The 21,372-nt window shown below is 42.0% G+C and overlaps 1 pseudogene; it reads right to left on the bottom strand.

Annotated features, from left to right (window-relative positions):
* Positions 1–5,211: 5,211 nt before the first annotated feature.
* Positions 5,212–6,642, bottom strand: LOC133905709 (wall-associated receptor kinase-like 22; annotated as a pseudogene).
* Between the last annotated feature and the right edge of the window lie 14,730 nt (positions 6,643–21,372).

Raw genomic sequence — 21,372 nt, 5'->3', positions numbered from 1 at the left:
ACCGCCTGTGGAAACAGATGTCATTTGCACAGGCGGTCCATATTAGGAACCGTCTGTGTAAATTAGTTTTCACAGGCGGTTTCTTATATCGACTGCCTGTGCAAATAGTCCATAAATACTCCTTCGTCTCGGCCAGCTCCATTCAGACATGCATACTGTTCGAAACAGTAAGCATTTACTGTGACGGTGGATTTGGAAAATAGGTGGGGAATGTTTTGTTTTTGATTTCCTTGGAGGAGCCAAATAAGGTATGTATATCTCATCCCTAGCTTGTATTTTTTTTTTGAAGTTTAGATTTAGATTTAAGGCTAAATTAGAGTTTCAATGTGATCTAGAGATGCTCATGGTTCTTGCCATTTAGATCATCAAATTAGCTCAAATTTGTTGCAATATTGATTTAATTGTGTAGATTCACATGATTCTAGTATTATATTTTAAAAATATAGCTAGAATGTGATATTTTTTAGCCTTATGAGGTTTCATCATGAATGGGGATTTTTTTCTCTAGATTTAGATCTAGATCTAGGGAGAGGGAGAGGGAGAGGGAGAGAGAGTAATGAATTCACATTATTTTGAGTCATAAATTTACGTTAATGTAGATTTAATTGCGTAGACATATTATAATCATAACAAGCCCATATTTTCTTTTTTTTTAAAAAAAATCTTTTTAATTCTGATTTTCAAATGAATTAATTAATTAATTAATGTATCTAATTTTGTGGTTGAAGTTAAAGATGGACAGAGCATGGATGTATGATGCGCCAAGATATGGAAAAATACACATCAAAGGACTCTCTGTTTTTATTGAAGCCGCAGAGAAGGACGCTTTAACTAAGAAGACAAAGAAAATATATTGTCCATGTTCTGACTGTAAGAACCAGAAATTGTGGGACAAATCAAGTATAATCAAATCACACTTGATCTTGAGAGGTTTTGTTGAGGATTACAAATGTTGATCCAATCACGGCGAACAACGTACAAGCGAACCAAACCAGGACATCGCTGCTGATCAAGTAGATGGTGATGATGAGGGAACAGTCGAAGGCAACACTGATGTTATGATGGATGATGATGCCGATTTTGATCTGGATGATGATGCTGATTTTGATCTGGAGGAAATGCTGCGTCACGCAGAACCACATGTTTTAAGGGACACGAGAGGTTTAGATAATTTTGAGGCGTTATAAAAGGCATCGAAGGAACTTTCGTATGAGGAATCGAATGGCTATGATAAGGAGTTTACGGTGTTGCATTCGGTGTTTGAACTTTTAAGGTTGAAGGCCAGCAATGGATGGTCCGACAAGAGTTTCTCGGATCTGTTGAGTCTCTTGGAAAACATGCTTCCGAAGCCTAACTCCTTGCCCACCACCACTTATCTGGCGAAGAAGCTTATCTGCCCGTTGTAATTGGATGTGCAAAAAATACACGCGTGTCCGAACCACTGTATCCTCTACCGTAAAGAGTACGGAGCCTTGGATAGACGTCCAGTGTGCAATGCGAGTCGGTACAAGAGGAATGATGATTGTGAGGACGAAGATGCTTCCGCCAACGCGAAGAAGAAGAAGAGTAATGCTAGTCGTGATGAAGAAGACACTTCTTCCAACGCGGAGAAGAAGAGAAGAAGTCCTGCGATGGTGATGTGGTACCTACCAGTGATACCCCGCTTGCAGCGCCTGTACTCGAACCCTAGGGACTCTGAATTGATGCGTTGGCATTTCGATAAGCGCAAGAAGGATGGAACTAAGCTTCGACACCCCGCTGATGCTAGGCAATGGAGAAAGTTCGATGCCATGTATCCAGAGTTCGCTGAAGAACCAAGGAATGTAAGGTTCGTGTTGAGTACCGACGGAATGAATCCTTTCGGTGACATGAGCACCTCACATAGCACTTGGCCAGTGGTCCTGGCCATCTACAACCTTCCTCCATGGCTATGCATGAAGTGGAAGTACCTTATGCTGTCCATTCTTATCCAAGGACCGAAACAACCGGGCAACAATATAGATGTGTTTCTGGAACCATTGATGGAAGATATGGCGAAACTGTGGAACGAGGGGGTCCGGGTGTGGGATGAGTTCCGATGACAGTACTTCACACTGAAAGCAATGATTTTCGTTACCATCAATGATTATCCCGCCCTTTTTAACCTATCGGGACAGGTTAAAGGGAAGCAAGGATGTGCAGTGTGCTTGGATGAAACCGCGTATGTGTACCTTTCATACTCACAGAAGGTAGTGTACACGCGACACCGACGGTTCTTACTCAGAACTCACAGATACCACAATATGAAGAAACATTTTGACAACACGGTTGAGGAAGATACTGGCCCGAAACCTCGCAGCGGGGCACGAGTGTTTCAAATGGTCAGCAGCATCAAGATTGTTTTTGGGAAGCCGCCGAAGGGTAAAAAGAGGAAGAAAAGTGAGACGCCGACCAGCACGCTGTGGAAGAAGATGCCAATTTTCTTTAAGTATTTGCCCTACTGGAAGGACTTGGACGTCCGTCACAGCATCGATGTCATGCACATTGAGAAGAATGTGTGTGATAGCATCATTGGCCTCTTACTGGATATATCATCCTTGGCCTCTTACTGGACATACCGGGCAAGACAAAGGATGGAATCAAGTCACGTAAGGACTTGGTGCATTTTAAAATTAGGCCAGAGCTACACCCTGAAGGCAGACCAAATGGGAAACATTATCTTCCACCGGCTAGCTACTCTCTGACACTTGAGGAGAAAAAGGCATTGTGCAAGTGCTTACGTGGGGTGAGAGTCCCGACTGGCTACTCATCTAACATTAAGAACCCAGTCTCGATGAAAGATTTGAAGCTAATCGGCATGAAGTCTCACGATTGTCATGTGATGATGACGCAGATGCTCCCTATTGCAATCAGGGGTATCAAGCCAAGATACATAAAGGTGGTCATCACACGGTTGTGTCACTTCTTCAACGCAATTGCTCAGAAGGTGATCGATACTAAAAAACTGGGTGCTTTACATAGTTACTTGGTAGAGACTTTGTGCGAACTTGAGATGTGCTTCCCTCCATCCTTTTTCGATATCATGGTACACCTCTTGGTTCACATCGTGAATGAGATAATTGCTCTGGGCCCTGTATTCTTACATCAGATGTATGCGTTTGAGCGATACATGGGCATTCTCAAGGGCTATGTACGGAATCGTGCTCACCCAGAGGGTTCTATGATCGAGGGCTATAGTACTGAGGAAGTCGTTGAGTGTTGCATCGATTACATAAAAGATTCTAATCCGATTGGTGTACCTGTATCTCGACATGAGGGGAGGTTGTCTGGGAGAGGGACCAAAGGAAAGAAAAGATTCATCGATCATGATTACAAAGCAGTGGAAGAAGCACATTTCACCATCTTGTAGCAGATCCAGTTAGTGGCGCCGTACGTCGAGCAACACCTAAATGAGCTCTACACAAAAAATCAAGGCTGCTCGTATGATTGGATCTTGAAAGAGCACAAGCGTCGCTTCACCACATGGTTTAAGAACCAAAACCTTCCGGATGGTGAATCTGTAGATAAAAAAAATGTGAAAATATTGGCTTGTGGCCCATCAAGTTTAGTTACGTCATGGCAAGCGTATGACATTAATGGGTATACGTTTTATACCAAAGTAAAAGACAAGAAGAGCATGACCCAAAATAGCGGCGTTCGAACAGAAGCCTATGACACCACAGGGGAAAATGTCACCTACTATGGGTTCGTAGAAGAAATCTGGAACTCGACTATGGAGTGAATCTGCAGATCCCCGTCTTTTGGTGCAAATGGGTCAAACACCCAAATAGCGTGGTGGTGGACAACTACGGCTTCACAATTGTCGACCTCAGCATTGTATGCCACAAAGATGACCCGTGGGTACTCGCTAATCACGTCGCACAAGTTTTCTATATAATCGACCCCGTGAATGAAAAGAAGTACGTAGTTGTTGCCGGAAAACAAAGAATTGTCGGAGTCGAGAATATGGAGGATGAGGAAGAATACAATCAGTTCGACGACGTGCCGCCTTTTAGAGATCTAGAAAAGATCAAACTTGTAGAAGCAACCCTCGATAGATCTGTGATGCCGTACATGCGTCTGGATGGTGTAGGGAAAATAGTTCAAGGCAAATAGTGCCATGTTATGCGAATTATTTTTCAATGTGACAGAACCCTGAAATTTGTATAAAATTAGGATAAGCTTTAATTTGTATTAAGGACTTGTATGCATGATGTAAGAGAGATTTTGCTTTAATTTAGGGCATGTATATGCTTTAATTTAAGATACTTTAATATGTAATAGAATATTTAAGATGCTTTAATATGTAATAGAATAGTATTTTCCAAACAAGCAAAAATCATTTCACAGGTTTCCACAGGCGATTCCTTAGGTGAACCGCCTATGAAAATGGATTTTCACACGTGGTTTTTTACGTTAACCGCCTGTGGAAATCGTTTCTATTTATATAACCGCGCGCGGCCCTGAAAACCCTAGGGATTTGACAAACCTTCGACCGCGCCGTGAGGCTGTCCCTCCGTCCGCTGCCCGCGCTCTCCCTTTCCGCTGCCGCCCCCGACGAGGAGGGCCACCGCATGACGGCCCCGCCCCCGACGAGGAGGACCGCGCCGACGCCGAGGAGGAGCCACCGCCGCGGAGTTGGACTGCGCCGACGCCGAGGAGGAGCCGCCGTCGCCGAGTTGGACCGCGTCGAGGAGGAGCCGCCGCCGTCGAGTTGGACCGCGCCGAGGAGGAGCTGCCGCCGCCGGTGAGTAGCTCCATATCCCCCTCCCGGCCGAGCCGTCGTAGTCGGTTCTCCGGCCGGCCGTGTGATGCCCCGCTCTTCTTTGTGATGCCGGCCATCGTGCCGTGGTGATGTCAGCCATCGTGCCGTTGGGATGCAACAATATTTATGTATGCTTTGATTATTAGAAATCGGATCCTGCTTGGACTTCTGGTTAAGTAGTTTATTATCCGGCTGGCTCTATTTCTGCACGGCTTACTAGCTTATACAGTTCTGATGCGTCTCTTATGTTTCAATATCGATCCAATCAGAATGAGATATTAAGCAATATAATATGAATATTGTGCACTAATAAGGACATTAAATTAGTGATACATTTTATCATGCCACACATGTTTAAGTGTCAGTCAATACAAATTCTGAATCAAAAACAAAAATCACACAATGATAGTTATTTGACGTTAATAGTGTATTACATATATCTGCAGAGGTAAACATTTATGAAATGGCATACTGACAACACAATAGAAAGCATGCTATTTTTGTACAATAATGATGATAATTTGGTTCTCAACACTTAAATGCTAAGAAATAATCAGGAAGAATGACCAATGGATGAAACTTGAGAGGCGTATCTAACGTGGCAGACCGGTAGTTGACAGAAACTCTTCCTCTAAGCTGTACAACTGTCGGCTATATTGAGGTGATGCAAATTTAGATTTTTTGCCAAAATTGATAACTGATAACTGATAGCTATTTATATCTGTTTCTGTTAGCAAGGTTTGCATCTCATCATCTTTTCCAACAATACCTTCCTTCATTTCCATTCTTTTTGTCCTCAAAAATTGTAATGACATCTCCACTTGCTTCATAGTAGGCCTTTGGCCACCTTGGAGTCTCAAACACATCTCCACAAGAGTGGAAACACATTTGATCTCTTCCTCAGACGCTTCCTTAAGAACATGAGTAGCTACTATCTCTGTGATAGGCCTAGTCGTCATCTCCCGTAGAAAGTAGTTCGACAAGTTTTGCTTGACGCCTGACTCACTTGTAAGAATAGGCTCCTTTCTAACAAGCAATTCCAAGAGTACCACACCGAAACTATACACATCACTCTTCTCATTTAATTGCCCAGTATAGTAATATTCCGGATCTAAGTACCCAAATGTGCCTTGGACATTTGTATCAACATGTGTTTGATCAATTGGAACCAATCTTGAAGAACCAAAATCTGACACTTTAGCGGTGTAGTTAGAATCCAAGAGGATATTAGATGACTTCACATCACGATGGAAAACAGATATTGAGGCTGCAGAATGAAGATAACAAAGAGCTCCAGCAGCTTCTGCAGCAATTCGAAGACAATCGTCCCATGATAAAAGTAATTCATTGCTTGAATCAGCATGAAGGATCCCGTACAGTGAACCGTTAGGGATAAAATCATACACCAATAGTGGGACCTCAGTCTCAAGACAGCATCCAAACAGCTTTACAATATTCCGATGATTTATCTGAGAAAGAATTGCAACCTCATTGATGAACTGATTGATCTCACATTCCTCAATTTTCTTAGACCGTTTTAATTATTGCCACCACATGTTGATCAGATAAGATGCCTTTATACACCATGCCATGTCCTCCACGACCAAGTATGCGTGTGGAATCGAAGTTATTTGTTGCCTTTTCAAGCTCCTCCAAGGAAAAAATCTTTGTCTTCTCACAAGCATTTTCATTGGATAATATTAATTGTCCCAGAAGTAGACCTTGGTTTTTCCGGAAATACTTCCGTCGTAGTCGCTTTTGGATGTTTCTTCTCCATCTACTGATGAGGTATATCCCACTTACACCAAGAATTAGCACAGTAAACCACTGATCAGTCCACCCATAATACCTGAAATTTTGGGTGCAGGAACATCCTTTTAAACTAACATATTCATGGACTCAGGTACAGTTATCTAACAAAAGTTGTCAAGACGTGGGGCCCAGTAAATATTCCACGACTGTTGAATTTCTTTATGTAGCTTTTACAGTTTTGTCAACCTTTTCTTTCTAATATAGGCACTTAATTCACTAATCTATAAATCAGAAAAGGGAACATTTTAAAGGAATTATGTCATTGATGGAGACAAAAAGAAAGTGATTGCAACGATGCCAGGATAAAAATATCTTAGGAGTCACAACAACAATATTCTATTCGCAAATACATAATATGTATTTTATATCTAATTGCTTTGATTTACAGCAAATACCAAGATATTTAAACATACAGCAAATTCATTTTGTAGGATAGCTTGAACGTGTATATATGTATGTATGTATGTGTGTATATATATACACTCATATATATATATATATATATATTGTAGGATAGCTTGAACGTGTATATATGTATGTATGTATATATGTATGTATGTAAAACCATGAATCGTGTTTATCTGTTGAAACATAGTATATAGAGTCAGAATGTCTTTATACCTATTGTTGTAACCCGTACGCATGGTCCAATAGTGGCATTGCCTCGGGTACCAGTAGGACAAAAACACTGAAACCCGCCTTCTGTATTGAGACAAGTTCCATAGCATGGGTAGTTATTCGACTCCTTGCACTCGTCAATATCTGCAAACACTTATGGACAGCGTTGTGTGGCAGTATCAAAGCAAGGAAACCAGCAGTGTGTGCGTCTTATCTGACTAGTTGAAACAGAAATACTGATAGAGCAAGGACTTCCACTATCAGCGGAGGTTATGCATTGTTTACTGATGTTATATGCTCTTATTGAGAAAGAGGGTATGGAATGGGGATGGAAAACAAATGACTAATAAGCAAAATAACTAACTAGAGAATTTACCACAAAGTGACAAGTATGTTCTAACAATTAACACATACACATACACATTCACATCTTGTGAAAGAGAGGTGTCAAATTGTGGGTCAATCTTAGAGGAGAGCAAAATAAGGGAGACACACACGCACCTGATCTATACTAAAAGTTACCTTCTCATATACATGAGAGAGTACTGTCTAGCAAGACCACTTTTTAAAATTTGGCTCCATATTTTGCATCCAATAGATCGATGGTGCTTGTTCTGCATTATAAGAAAGATGAATACAATGTTTTGTGGGATACTCTTTGCATTCGATAATAGATATGGTTTTTCTTATGAATACAATGTTAGTATATTTCTTTGTCCGAAGTGTAGCCTGATCACTCTGGTGAATTAATTTTCCAAAGTGTAGTCATGACATATTTATGCGTGCAGATTAGTTGCTGCCTAGCTTAAATAATATTTGCATCAAAAGCCTCTCCTTGATTCCTTTTCTTTCCTCTTAAATAATATTACCCATTGCAATCTGATCTTTGTTGCATCTTGCTTCACAATGGCATATTGGAACGAGAAATTTCATTGATGTACCATTGCATACTTGTTAGTTTTTTATAGGCAACAATAATCCAGCGGTCGATTAAGTACTATGGGGTAGAAAAGGACAGTAACCCCTAAGAAACCAGAAGCAAGCAGGATGTCGGATGTTGCAATAGAGGCCTCCCCGGCACAGAGGATGCTCGCAATAGAGGCCTCCCCGGCACAGAGGTCGCTTGCAGAAGAGGATGGAAGCAGGAGGTCGGATAGAGGCCCAAGCCCTCACCAGCCGTCCTCCTCCGACAGCAGCAAAAGCTCGGGCTCGTATCACAGCCCGAGCCATGTTCCGTGCGATCGGGAGATCCGACGTCAGGAAAGTGACAACGAGTACGATCCCGCCGAAGAGGTATTTAGTTGAGTCAATGCATTTTATACTTCTTAAATGGAGGAATATCTTCTGTTCATGTCAACTCTCCTTTTTTTCTCTCTCTAGAGGGTGAGGGTGCAAAGATCTTCACGTCGATCATCTGCGCCACAACATTCTGCGCCACAACCCACCGCTACATCTGTGCCCGAAACTTCAGGTCCCTCTGGGCCGACGCTGAAACGAAGAAGGGGCGAGCGTAGCAGAAACAAGTTGCTGTCCGGCATTTATACAATAACACAGGTCGGTGTTGAAGGGGAGCCTGTTGCACCTCGTGAAGCCTGCGCCAAATTCCGCAACAGTTGAGGATTCCTTGTCAAGGAGTACGTCCCAATGACTGTAACTGATTGGCGGTTGGTGTCGGATGAGACGAAGGAGTTCCTGTGAGCAACATTGGAAAGAACCATCCGATTCCCCTCGAGAACATAGGAAACAGCCAAATAGAATGCATTGAAAACTATGGGAAAGAGCTTCCGAGGCTGGAAGAGTGAGCTCAATAAGGAATTCGTGAAGAAGAACCTAGTACCCTTTAATAAATACGAAAAGATTACGCCAGAGCAATGGGCAGAGTTTGTTAGGCAAAAGATCACACCTGATGCCATCAAACTGGGTGAATCGTTCAAGCACCTTGCGAAGAAGAACAAGCACCACCATCACCTGGGCTCGTCTGGGTACGCCCCCAAAATTCCTGAGTGGAGGAGGCAAGAAGAAGAGGCTGCCCGGGCTGGGAAACCCAACCCTTTAGAAAATTGTGACGAGCGAAGCAGGAACTGGGTCTACGCTCGGTCACAACGAACCGAGTCTGGGGACTTAGCCTTCAATAGCCCCGAGACCATGGAGGTGACCCATATCATCCAAAGGCTTGCTAAGGAAGGGTCTCTAGAGCCCGACAGGGAGAATGACCTGCTTACCAAGGCCCTGGGGAACAAGGAACACCCGGGTCGCACTCGAGGCATATGATCAAAAGTGGGCTGGAAGCATGGGTTCCCAGACGCTACGGGCCAGTACAAGACCCGTAATAGATATAAGAAGACCCTAGAGGAACAGATACAAGAACAGGTTAAGGTCGAATTCATGAAGATGTGGAATGAAAAGGAGAAGGAAGTTAATAGAGCAACCAACCAACCCAGGCTTTCGGAGCAGCGTCGGGTCCACACATTTCGATAGCCAACCCACTCCGCCTCAGGCACCTCTGCCCCAGAGCCAACCCACTCCGCCTCAGGCACCTCTGCCCCAGAGCCAATCCACTCAGACTCAGGCACCTCAGCCCCCGCGCCAACCCTCTCCGCCTCAGGCACCGTCGCCCCTGCGCCCGGTATCTCCGCCTCAGGCAACTTCACATCGTGCTTCACCGTCTACAACTCCGGCACCTCCGCCTCCAGCGTCTCTGACTCTAGCATCTCCGCCTCCGGCACATCCATCACCTGAGCATTGGAGAGTTCCTAAAATGATTACCCCATATGAGAAGATTGATCTACTTGATCCGATGAAGAGGTGGCTTATGTCCTCATCAAAACCAAAGGCATCATCCGCTTAGGAATCTCCAGCGAAAGGCGATCTCACGAAAGAGATCGTCAAAGCATTAAGTACCTCACAGATAGATTTCGTGTCTACACTGGATGTTCCCGAGAAATATGAGCATGGCAAGCCATTTCTGCCATCGTTTCAACTCCAAGAAGGTCCGTGGGAGATGAGGAAATTCCACGAATGGTACATGAGGACATGTCGCGCGGGGCTCTCCATAATCACTGCTTCTGTCCTCGCTATCGTTTATCTAAGCGGAGACAACTACCTCATATTGGATTTTAAGGACATACACGTTTTGTTCCGCCTCGAAAAACTCGATATCAATCTCAATAAGCATGTGGTGCCTGTAAGTGCCTACAATCTACCCCTATGTTCATATATGTACCAATGTATGCTATAGAAGCTAATGACTATTGACTTGTTCTGTAGGATGCAATTTAACGATGCGGAAAAGTTGAAGAGGCATGTCGGATTCATTGATCCGCAACGAATTTCCCAGCCCAACATGGTCGTGAACATAAGGACTGATGACCCTAGGATTAAGGGGAAGACTAAAAAGGATAAAGCACGGGTCATAAAAGAAGCAACCAAAACAAAAAAAGCTCGAAATGTCAACCTACATAGGAAGGGCTATGCTAGAAATGCAGGACAAGGACTGCATCTTCGCTCCCTAAAACTTTAAGTAAGTGTGATACGTTATGAATCTAACATAAGTGTTCAACTTAGTTGATCGATCAAGAATCTAACATAAGTATTCATGTAGCGATCACTATATTTGTATAATGTTGATGCCGAAGTCGAGCAGACTCGTGGTCCTTGACTCTGCCGATTTCCAACAAAAATCCTACCAAGATTTTATTGACGTTATACAGAGGTAAAGGAAATCCCCCATACTTAAAATTCTTATAGATTAATTATGAATTGATAATTACTTGTTGGCATTCGAATAGGGCCTACAAGTGATACGTAACAAAAGGTGGGATACACGATACGGACAAGCCGGATGCGATGACGGTCCGTACACACTTTTCGGTAATAACACACTTCTAATTCTTGTATCCCACTATTAATGACGAAGAGTTTTATTGAACTAACGAATGTGTTGCATTTTTATTTGTAGTGCCATAAGCAAGGTTTCAATAGCGTTCTTTGTGGATACTATGTTTGCCAATTTCTTAGGATAAACGGGAGGTACACAACGAACCCTGAGGAGTAAGTCATCATTGCGCCTGCACATTCTTATTTGGTTATGTTTCCGTTGTCAGTAGTGTTTTAACTCTTTTAGTTGTGTTTTCAATCCAGGCAAGGATGATCCAATGTGCCAACCAAGCTCTCACCGACAAAGAAATTCAAAACGTCCAACGTGACATGCGCCGGTTTATTATACACGAAGTCATCCACAAGAACGGCAGATTCTTTGATCGCGGAGGCGAATTAGCTAGCCATCCGAGACTTTGTGTGTGGGAGAGTGACTCTTAGATATATAGGCTTGTGATGTTATGAATATTATTGTACTTGTATTAAATATTGAACTCTGTGATGCTATGTGATGCTATTCATATTGTTATTGAAACTGTGTGAAATCTGGATGGAATAAAATATATTCTAATTATTTTTTGAAAGAAATACATACCACAGGCGGTTCTCTTACGGAACCGTCTGTGGAAATCTTTATATCTAAGGCGGAAGCTAATGTGGATCGCCTGTGAAAATCGATTTTCACAGGCGGTTGACATAAAGAACTGCCTCTGAAAAACTATTTTCACAGGCGATTTATTAAACCAACCGCCTATGGAAAGAGATTTCCACAGGCGGTTCTTTATGTGGACCACTTGTGGAAATCGATTTCCACAGGCGGTCACTTTTGCGCCTGTGGAAATCAGGCCTTCGATCGCAGATGGGTGCGCTAAACGCCTGTGAAAAGATGTTTCCACCCGCCTGTACAGTATCATTCTGTAGTAGTGTCCATCTTTTGGTTTGTCTCCTTCGAATACATTGATGGCTGTCAGATTTTTCTGCTATGAGCTAAACATTTGTGCATGGATACACTATATGCACCATTGTGTGTCCATGATGTCAAATCTAATTTTTGATACTGGCATGCAAATGGTTACAGAGCTAACCACTATAAAAAAACTCACAATCTCATTGCAGATTCTGGAAATCGCACTCGATGCAATTTGAGAAGCTATTGGCATGCAGAACATGATGCATTGATCTCGACCACTTACAAATTTATCCTTCTACGTGTAGATGGCTTGACGCTTCAAGATGTTGGTCTTGTTGCAACCTTGAGAGCTCATCCTCAAGGTCGTTCGTAAAGTAGCCTATCTGCACTTTGCTCTCAGTAAATCGAGATTTTTTTCATCCTGTAATTATGTGAATCCTCACTGTCACAGAAAGAATCATCCCTGCCTCTTTTCACTGTCGGTTCAGTAATAACCGATAGTGATAATATATCATTATCGATTCATAAACTCGAGGCGCACATAAAAAAGTCAAGATAGCAAAAACCGACAGTGATAGTGAATATCACTGACGTTTGTAACATGAACCGGTAATGATATTCAAATTATCACTATCTCGGCCGAGCTCAGATGAGGAGGAGGAAGAAGAGGAGGAGGAGAAGGAGGAGGAGGAAGAGGAGGCCGGCGACGATGACGGTGGCGATGAGGACGGTGATGACAAGGACGACAATGACTACTACTACTTCATCTTCGTGGCCGGCCGGTAGACGCGTGCGTGCGTTTAGGGTTTTTTACGCGGGTTTAGGGTTTTTTTGCGTGTGGCCATGCATCTATTTTGTTTTTGGTGTACATTAATTGATTTAGTGACTTAATTATAGATTATCACTATCGCTTAATCACTATCGATTCAAAAACCGATAGTAATATAGTTTTTGAACAAACAGTGATGACCTTTTTTTAGTAGTGCTTGCAAACTTTGATAGTTCCTGACTCCAACTAAACCAATCGATTCATGCAACATTCAACAGCTCGGCATCTTCTACTTGCCGTAGTCAGCTGTCATCCCACTCCATGGCCACATTGGGATGACCGTCATCAGTAAGATCCTTCTTGACTCCATGCAAATCAAGTCGTTGATGTGTCCAAAATACACATCATATTTCCTAGTGATTCATCAAAAAAATTGATAATTATTGCTCAGCTAGCCATTGATCAACTACGATTTGTATGAGATATATTCTGTTTTGTTGAACTCATAGAAAAAGGGAAGATTTTGCATAATCCAAGCTGATAGATGCGAAGATCTCACATAAACAACGCCAACCATACCAACCGTGCCTCGATTGGAGTCTCCAGAAGGTTTGGAGGGGTGCAGTGTTGTCAGGGGTGATCGTACCGCCTGATTGTACCACACACCCCTGAGTCTAGCTCGTCAAACCCAAAAACTTTCATGAAGGTGGTGGCATCAAATGACTTCGGAAGGTGGCACAAAACTCTATCCCATGGTTATTTAAAGACATCATCGATCCACATCAAGGGAGCGACCACATAACCACCATGAAACATTGAGAGGCCGCCAAGAGACCTAGTCACCCTCATTTCCACCATAGTTCATCCATTCCCTCTCCATAGGATCCATTGTAATAGGTCTCTTCCATCATTTCTTGATGTAAACATTCATCCCATCAAAGAAGTTATTCATCTTTGCCTTAGTTGTGTTCTTTATTTATTTGATTATGATCCTCGTTATTATGATGTGTTTCATTTCCATTGCGATGAACGAGTGGTCCCCTTAGGGATAAAGGGCACTAGGTGCTATGTAGCGCACAATTAGTGTAGATTCGGAGTAATCTTAACGTCAACTTTTCCTATGCAGATCCTTTTGTTTGTCTCTTGTCTTTTCCAGGTTTGTTTGTCCATAATTACGACTGTGTGGATGACCGAGTTGTAGATTGTGGCTCCGTGGCAGGGACTATATCTGGCTTCAACGAAGACGTTCCAACGGGGATCAATGGTATAACCATGACACATAAGCCATTATTATGGGATTCTTCCCTTAATAGATGTGTATGGTGACGGTGTCGTGTGCGCTGAAAGTTAGCTAAAAGATTCAAGTTCTTAACTTCACCACGTGGATTTGCCTATATCTTAGCTATCCATTCCTCCCATAGTGGGTTCAAAGAAGATGGACTTAATTTTAGATTATTTAAGACAAATCACCAAACTGAATAGAATTAACAATATAAATATAAATATTTCCTTCTGCAATATGCATGCCTTTCATACATTTCTTGCTAGAGTCATTGCATGCAACACATAATCCGCCTGATATTCTCTATGAATATACAACACCAATGTTGATCATTGTGTAAATTACCATTTCAAAAATCAAATTAGGAAAATTTTGATAGATGCCAACTATGAAGTGTGTGTTTCGAAATGTTTTCATATGGTGTTTCATTGACATATCCGATTGGGACCTACATTTCATTCTCACCACCCAAGGTATATACTCTCTTTACATGATGTTTTTTACTTTTTATAGCTTTCGACGTGCAACTTTGACTATTATTTTCTATTAGAGTACAGTTATAATATCTAATAAAATATAATATTATAAAAGTATTTTTCAAGATAAATCTACACACGTGATTTTTATGTTTTCAAACTAAATATTTTGGAGGCTATTATCAGTCAAAATTCTAAAAGTTTGATCAGATCTTGATGAAAGTGATAAGTATTTATGACTGGATTGAGTATTAGAATTGGATACTTTATAGTGGTATCATCAATCAAATTTCCCTAAAAATGTATGACTGGAGATGATTATAGGTCGCGTAAGTTGTCGATCACCAGAATCCTTCATGCCATAATTACGTGCATGTGACAATCCTAGCCGCCAAACACACCAATTTCTCTCAACTTCTCAGACTAGAGCTCTAGGAGAAGCTTTGACTTTTCTCCATTAATTGTAGTCTGATGGGTTTGTCCAAAGAAGAATGTAGCTTCTCATGTTAGGTATGTGCACAATTAGGGATTGGTAGTTGCGTGGCATATTATATGCCATAGAAATTCGTCCAGCAGGTTTAAGAACCAAATATCGGGGATATGCACGCTCTCTAATGCAAAGCTATTGTTGCAACGTCTCGTTTCTCCACTGTTTTTCTTGTTTTCCACTACATCAGAACAGGTTATTACAGATAAATTTTAAATTATATCACCGACAGTTATATGTTTTATTTCTATAAAGTATTTATGATATTGAACTTGTTACAGACGGTTTCAAAACTGTCTTTCATAGAGTTATACACAGACATATTTTATGTAAAACCGTCTATACGTAATAAGGATCACAGACGGGTTTTGTTGAAACCCGTCTGTGAAGAATTAGAGTCACATAGGATTTTATTTAAACCCATCTATATTAATTATCACAGATGAAGTTTTTTAAAAAATCATCAGTGTGACTCTTTCCTCCACATAAGTAAATTTGCTTCCTAGCTACGCAGCTAGTAAGAAAATTTGGTTATAAGGGGAAAATGTCACACATATACACACTTCATGATTCACAAATTAAAGGTATTGACACATTATTTAGAACATCGATCACACATTGTTCAGAACACAAAACACAAACATTTACATACAACAAAGTTTAATAACATCACACATTATTTAGAACACATAAACTTAGCTAGCTAAACACAATCTCTAGCTATACATCATTAGTCGATCGACGTCATCTTCCAAAAAGATGAAATGATTGATATCATAAAGACGCTGTCTTCCAGAAAGATGAAAAGTGATCGACAAACTTAGGTTGATCGACGCTATCTTTAAAAAAGACTAGATGGTTGACATCATCTTAGCCTCCTGCATTTCAGCACAACGTCAACCCAAACATCATCTTCAATGAGCAGTTCATAGTTATTCGGATTTAGTTGCACCTTAACTAGCTCACACATGAGTTAGAACCAAACTACGTTGATGCCAAACCACCAGTCATGGTTTAGTAAGAAATGTGCGTTCAAGCCTATCTTGCAGTTGATAAAAATGTCTTCATTGTGACGAATATCAATGGAGAAATTTCCATTTGGAAGAATAGAATAGAAAACGCGGTTCACATCATACATAGGGTCTATGGAAGGGGCATTCACAACAGCGAAGAAGACGAAATACACCCGACCGAAGCCAATGCAAAGAATTTGCATAGTTGAAGTCACCATAGGGACAACCCCATCTTGTCATCTCCTGATTATCATGAATTACGCCATTGCAAATCTACGATGGAAACAAGGCTTTGCCATCAGTTACACATATCGAACCAATTAAAACCTAACAAACCCTAACTAAACCACGATGTGAACCATATGATACTCACCTCGGTACAGTGAAAGGGATTCGGCCTTGACCAAGATCTCGCTTCTCTAACACTGATAGCGAGTGAGGATGACGCTTCACAGTGCAGTGGAACACTAGGATATGGCGAGTAGGGAAGAAGAACACTCCCCTTCGCTTTATATTGAGGGGAGGCAAGTGGATTATGTGTGTGAAAAACCAAAAGAGCCTGGGGAGACAAGTGGGTTGTGTGTGCGGGAAGCCAAAATAGCTAGGAAAGATGAGCGGTCAAATTTTAAAGCGTTCGTGGGTCTTTAAATACAGACGAGTTTTTATAAAATTCGGATAGATATAGATGGATCTTATAAGAAACCGTCTATGACAATATTACAAACAAATTTTTTCTAAATGTCGCCCTGTGTTTGTATGATAGAAACAAACATATTTATAAAAAACCATATGTGAATTTAGACACACCTAGACGATAGTCTTGTTACAGACATGTCTGTCTTAACAACTGTCTGAGAATATTTTGTCAATGACGGATCTTAAGAAATTGTCTGTGATATATCGTTTGTTTTCAATGATTTTTATGGTAGTATTCCTTGGTGGGACAAAGTGGAGTGCCAAAATAATGGTGTGGTCGCAAATGATTTTTTAGGTTCCTCCATAATTATGATGACAATGGAGTAGAGGGGTCACTGATGGAAGGAAATTCTATGAGATCTGATCTCACAAAAAAATCCTCTCTTGTGCATGCCACGTGTCTCCCTCCTTCATTTGAGTTGCACGTGCCGACTATTAGATCAAGGAAGAACGGTATGAATCAGAATCTCGTAAGAGTCTTTCGATGAAGGGTCTTATAGAATTTCCTTCCATCACTGATGGTATATCTTCTAGATTGAGTGGCAAGGACAAGCTTCCAAATGCCTAGTCACTATGCACACTAGCTGGAATAGATGGAAGGAAATTGGTGGGCGTGTGTGGGCCGCATGCATAGGGGAAGGGTGGTAGTGGGGTGACTAGACCTATTCAAAGGTCATGTCACGCGGGGTTTCGAGTCGGGCTTTGAAAAGCCTAATAGGAAAATCACAAGTCTGAGTCTAACGTCGGGTTGAGCTTTTAGGCTTGAGTCTGGCTTGACAGTCTTTTTCATGTTTTTCTAGTTGTTTTGGGGAATTTGAGTCTATTTTTTAAGCCTGAGCCCGGTCCAAAAAATCTACGAGCTGAGAAGTTCAGCTTGAGCCCAGCCCTATATGCACTAATCAGGCCGGACTGAGTCAAGTTAGGTCGGGCTTATCGGGTCAGGCTGCCAATGAGGAGGCCTGTGGGTGATGAAGGGGGCGTAGTTTTCTCTCGTTGAAAATGATGATATTTGGAAGATAATAGAGGATACAGTAGGGACTGAAAATGATAACCAATGTAACTAGCGTGCTAAGAAAAACCAGAAGCAGTATGATGCCCCTCTACCCCACACCATGGCCCCTGGGTTTTGCCGCCTTCTATCTCAAACGCATGGAAGTTTTGTGCCTAAACACCCACCTCTCCTGCTGCGTTAGTTTGCAATTTTCATCCTATTGGCTAGCTCAATTTCTTGGCGAGTTTTAAGCAATCTTGTTTATGTTTCAAGTTATGATGATTAGCATTCTTTCGGTGGTCCTAGATGTTCTTCTTGTGAGGTTGTCTACAAGATGCTATTGCGATGCCACTGGGAGGGAGTAAAGTGGTTGACACGTCCTCATCCTCAGCATCATCATCAAAGAAGAACTGCAAGCGCCGGCAAAGGATGCCATCAGCTTCCTCCGGCTCGATAGCAACAGTAATGGCATGTATGGCATCTCCAGAGATGTATCTGCCACGGCCACCCCGGGTTTTCTGCTGTTACCGGGTGACGTGGCACGCCTCTCCAAGTTCCTCAGTATGTGCTCATCACATTTGTTATTGTCTTTATGGTTAAGGGAATGCTCGTTGTTTGCTGTTAGAGATCGGTTTGATGTGACAATTTTGAATAGCGTGCTCCATTTTGATCTTATAATATTCTTGCGTTCCGGGTTTGCATTTAATACTATGGAGTGGAAAGAGTCCTTTATTTTTTCTTTCGAGAAGGAAATGTATATTAAAAAGAAACTTGTTTAATGCATTTCATGGTAAGGAGTGTAGAGTCCTTTTCATACGTGAGTATCTTGTTCATAAACCTCAAGAATTTACTTATGCTCGAGTTTCTTGCATTAGTAATCTTTCAGAGTGTTTACACACATTCGTTGTAGTGAAAGTAGTCGTTGATTCCTACTGTCTCTCAATTTAACTTTTTGGCACATGATCTACTGTGGTCATATTCCAAACTATCTGTATGATGATTTGACTTAATGTAGTAACCCGCTTATACTCTACTTCAAAACTTTAGTCCTTCACGCATACGTGTGAGACACAAAAGTTAAATAATAATTATTAGAATGGGATCATGCTTGACACAATTAGATAGAGAAACTACTATAAATCTTAATATATCTGATATGATTCTAAAACAATATTACTCAAATACTATGCTTCCAAAAAATAAGCGCGCATGACTTACATTTCTTTATTCGGATGCTGGCTACGGCATTTGATGAGAGTAATATTTAACGAGATAGAGTGGTGATAGAATTAACATCTCAGGATACCTCACCAATTTCACTTAAGTCAATCCATATACTCAGCATGAAAACAATTTTTTTTTTTTTTGCAAACAATGCTACTCTGTTGGGCCGACTCAATCCTCCCCCACACTACCATATAAACGTTAATCTCACATGGCTCGGAAGTCCTTATCTCCCACGGATTAGTAACCTTTACAGTAGTATTGTCATAGATTCTCATTGACTATATCCCACAGTCAAATGAGTCGTGAGAGATAAAATCTATCACTCACGGTTGGTGGTCAAAACCATAAGGGACAAAACGTAAGAGATAATGCATGTGTTCCCACACACTGAAAAAAGATGAAAAAATATATAAAAAAATAAGCGCCAAAAGACCAATTTCTTTCCGGGGATTGCCAGGTCACCCAGTAAATCCCTTAATTTTATTCATCATTTTCGAAGTGCGTCGCTCAGGATTCGAACTCAAAACCTCTGTACCTATTTTTGCCCTCTTAACTCAATCAAAGAGGAGGCCAAAGAAAGGAAATCATCCTCATAATCACATGAATACAAAGCACATGAGTTCCTTCTGCATGCTGTTAGGCTGTTCTCCCCGTGGAGAGTGATTGCTTATCTCTACTACTTAAAACGTTGCTAATGAATTCGTTCGTTCGCCCACCCCTTCGTCCATCCATCCGCTCGCCCCTGCATCTACCCGTTCCCCTCACGCGCTGACAGGTGGGCTCATGTCCTTGTTCCGCTCGCTTCTCGTTCATCCGCCTTGATGCTTCACCCTTCCTCACAAAAACGACGCGCCGACAGGTGGGAACTCCACGTCCCGTCTCGTGCATCCTTTCACAGAAGAACTACGATGCCAGGTGGGCCCCTGTGCAATCGCCCCAACTTCTCCCAAGCGTCATGCCCCCACCCCCATCCACGCCTCTCTGCTCTCCACCGTCCTGAGCTGCCACCCCTGCTCTCCCTCGGCCCCCTTCCCCAACCCACTCGCTCTCCTCGTCTCCTACCCGCCAGCTCGTGACTCCGCTGCCTCCACGCCGCCTAGCCAATTCCCCACATGACGCCTTGGCCGTGCCACCTCCCCGTCACCCCCTTCAAGCCTGTTGTCGCCGCCGCCTCCCCGTCGACGTTGCTCATCTCCTCCTCCTTCACCACAACCCTGATCGGCCCACCGTTGCTTCGCAGCCACCTCCCCTCCCCCCTCCCAAGACTCCTTCTTAGGCCTCGCCGCGCCTCTAAATGGTTCTTCCATTCCCTTTTTTCACTATATTTGCCTCTTTGATTTGTGTGGTGATGATGGTGAGGCTTATGCGAGTTGTTTGGATGCGGCAATAAGATGAAGGCATAGATGGCGGCTATGCGGATGAAGTTGTTGCGGAACCGGCGGGAGGTGCAGGTGCGCCAGATGCGACGCGACATCGCCGCGCTCCTCCGCGACCGCCACGAGGACACCGCTTGCATTCAGGTACGCATTGTTTCATGTGCGTCAAGCATTTTGTTGAAATGTGGTTGCTTGCTGCTACTCTAATTAGTCATGGGGGCTTCCTTGTGGTGGTGTGTTTCCTCCGTTTGGGAGGAGTTGAGCCCTTGCCTGGGGGTGAGAGATGAAGGGTTTCTAGGTTGAGGATTTCCGTGAGGGAGCTACGATCTTGGAGCACCAATGGGCAGGGAAGGAGATATTAGCGTATAATGATGAATTAGTCATTGATTTGGACAAAATGGCCAAACAAATTCATAATTTGATTTTCAAGAAAATAAAATCATGGTTTGATATCTTTGTTATGGAAAAGATTAACTACCTTAAATCTGATGTTTTCTCTTTTACTTAGCCGTTAGTACATTTGAGATAAGGAAACTTCTTAAATACGCTTTAATTATGAAGTAATTCGAGGTTTTTATTTACATCCAACATTATTTCGTGGGTTTGCTATATAGTACAATCCTATAGACAAAATGGTTCTTTGACTTCTGAACAGTTAATCAATGATCACATTCCATGTTTAGCACTTCAAAATACATAAGATTGTTACTGTTTAAGTGTTTAGTTTAATCAAACACTGCACTTATTTCTCTTGAAAATTGCCTTTACACATTATAAATGTGCATGGTATTTCTTGAAAAAAGTACATTCAAATAGTGCAGACTATATTTCTCATGAAGCTATATAGTTTCTTTTTGCAAGTTGAGCATGTCATTAGAGAACAGAACATTACGGTGGCGAATGAGATCATTGATCTTTTCTACGAACTGATTGTTGCACGCTTTCCCATAATTGCAAGCAGAAGTTTGTACTTTGCAACCTGTCCTTGCTTTCAATTTTGTCTGTTCTGAAAACTAGGTTCTAATCTTGTGCTTTTTAAACAATGTTTTAGGGAAT

This window comes from Phragmites australis, chromosome 2 (assembly GCF_958298935.1).
Source record: "Phragmites australis chromosome 2, lpPhrAust1.1, whole genome shotgun sequence".
NCBI lineage: Eukaryota > Viridiplantae > Streptophyta > Magnoliopsida > Poales > Poaceae > Phragmites > Phragmites australis.
The sequence above is the reverse complement of the archived record's forward strand: the minus strand, read 5'-3'. Positions and strand labels throughout refer to the sequence as shown.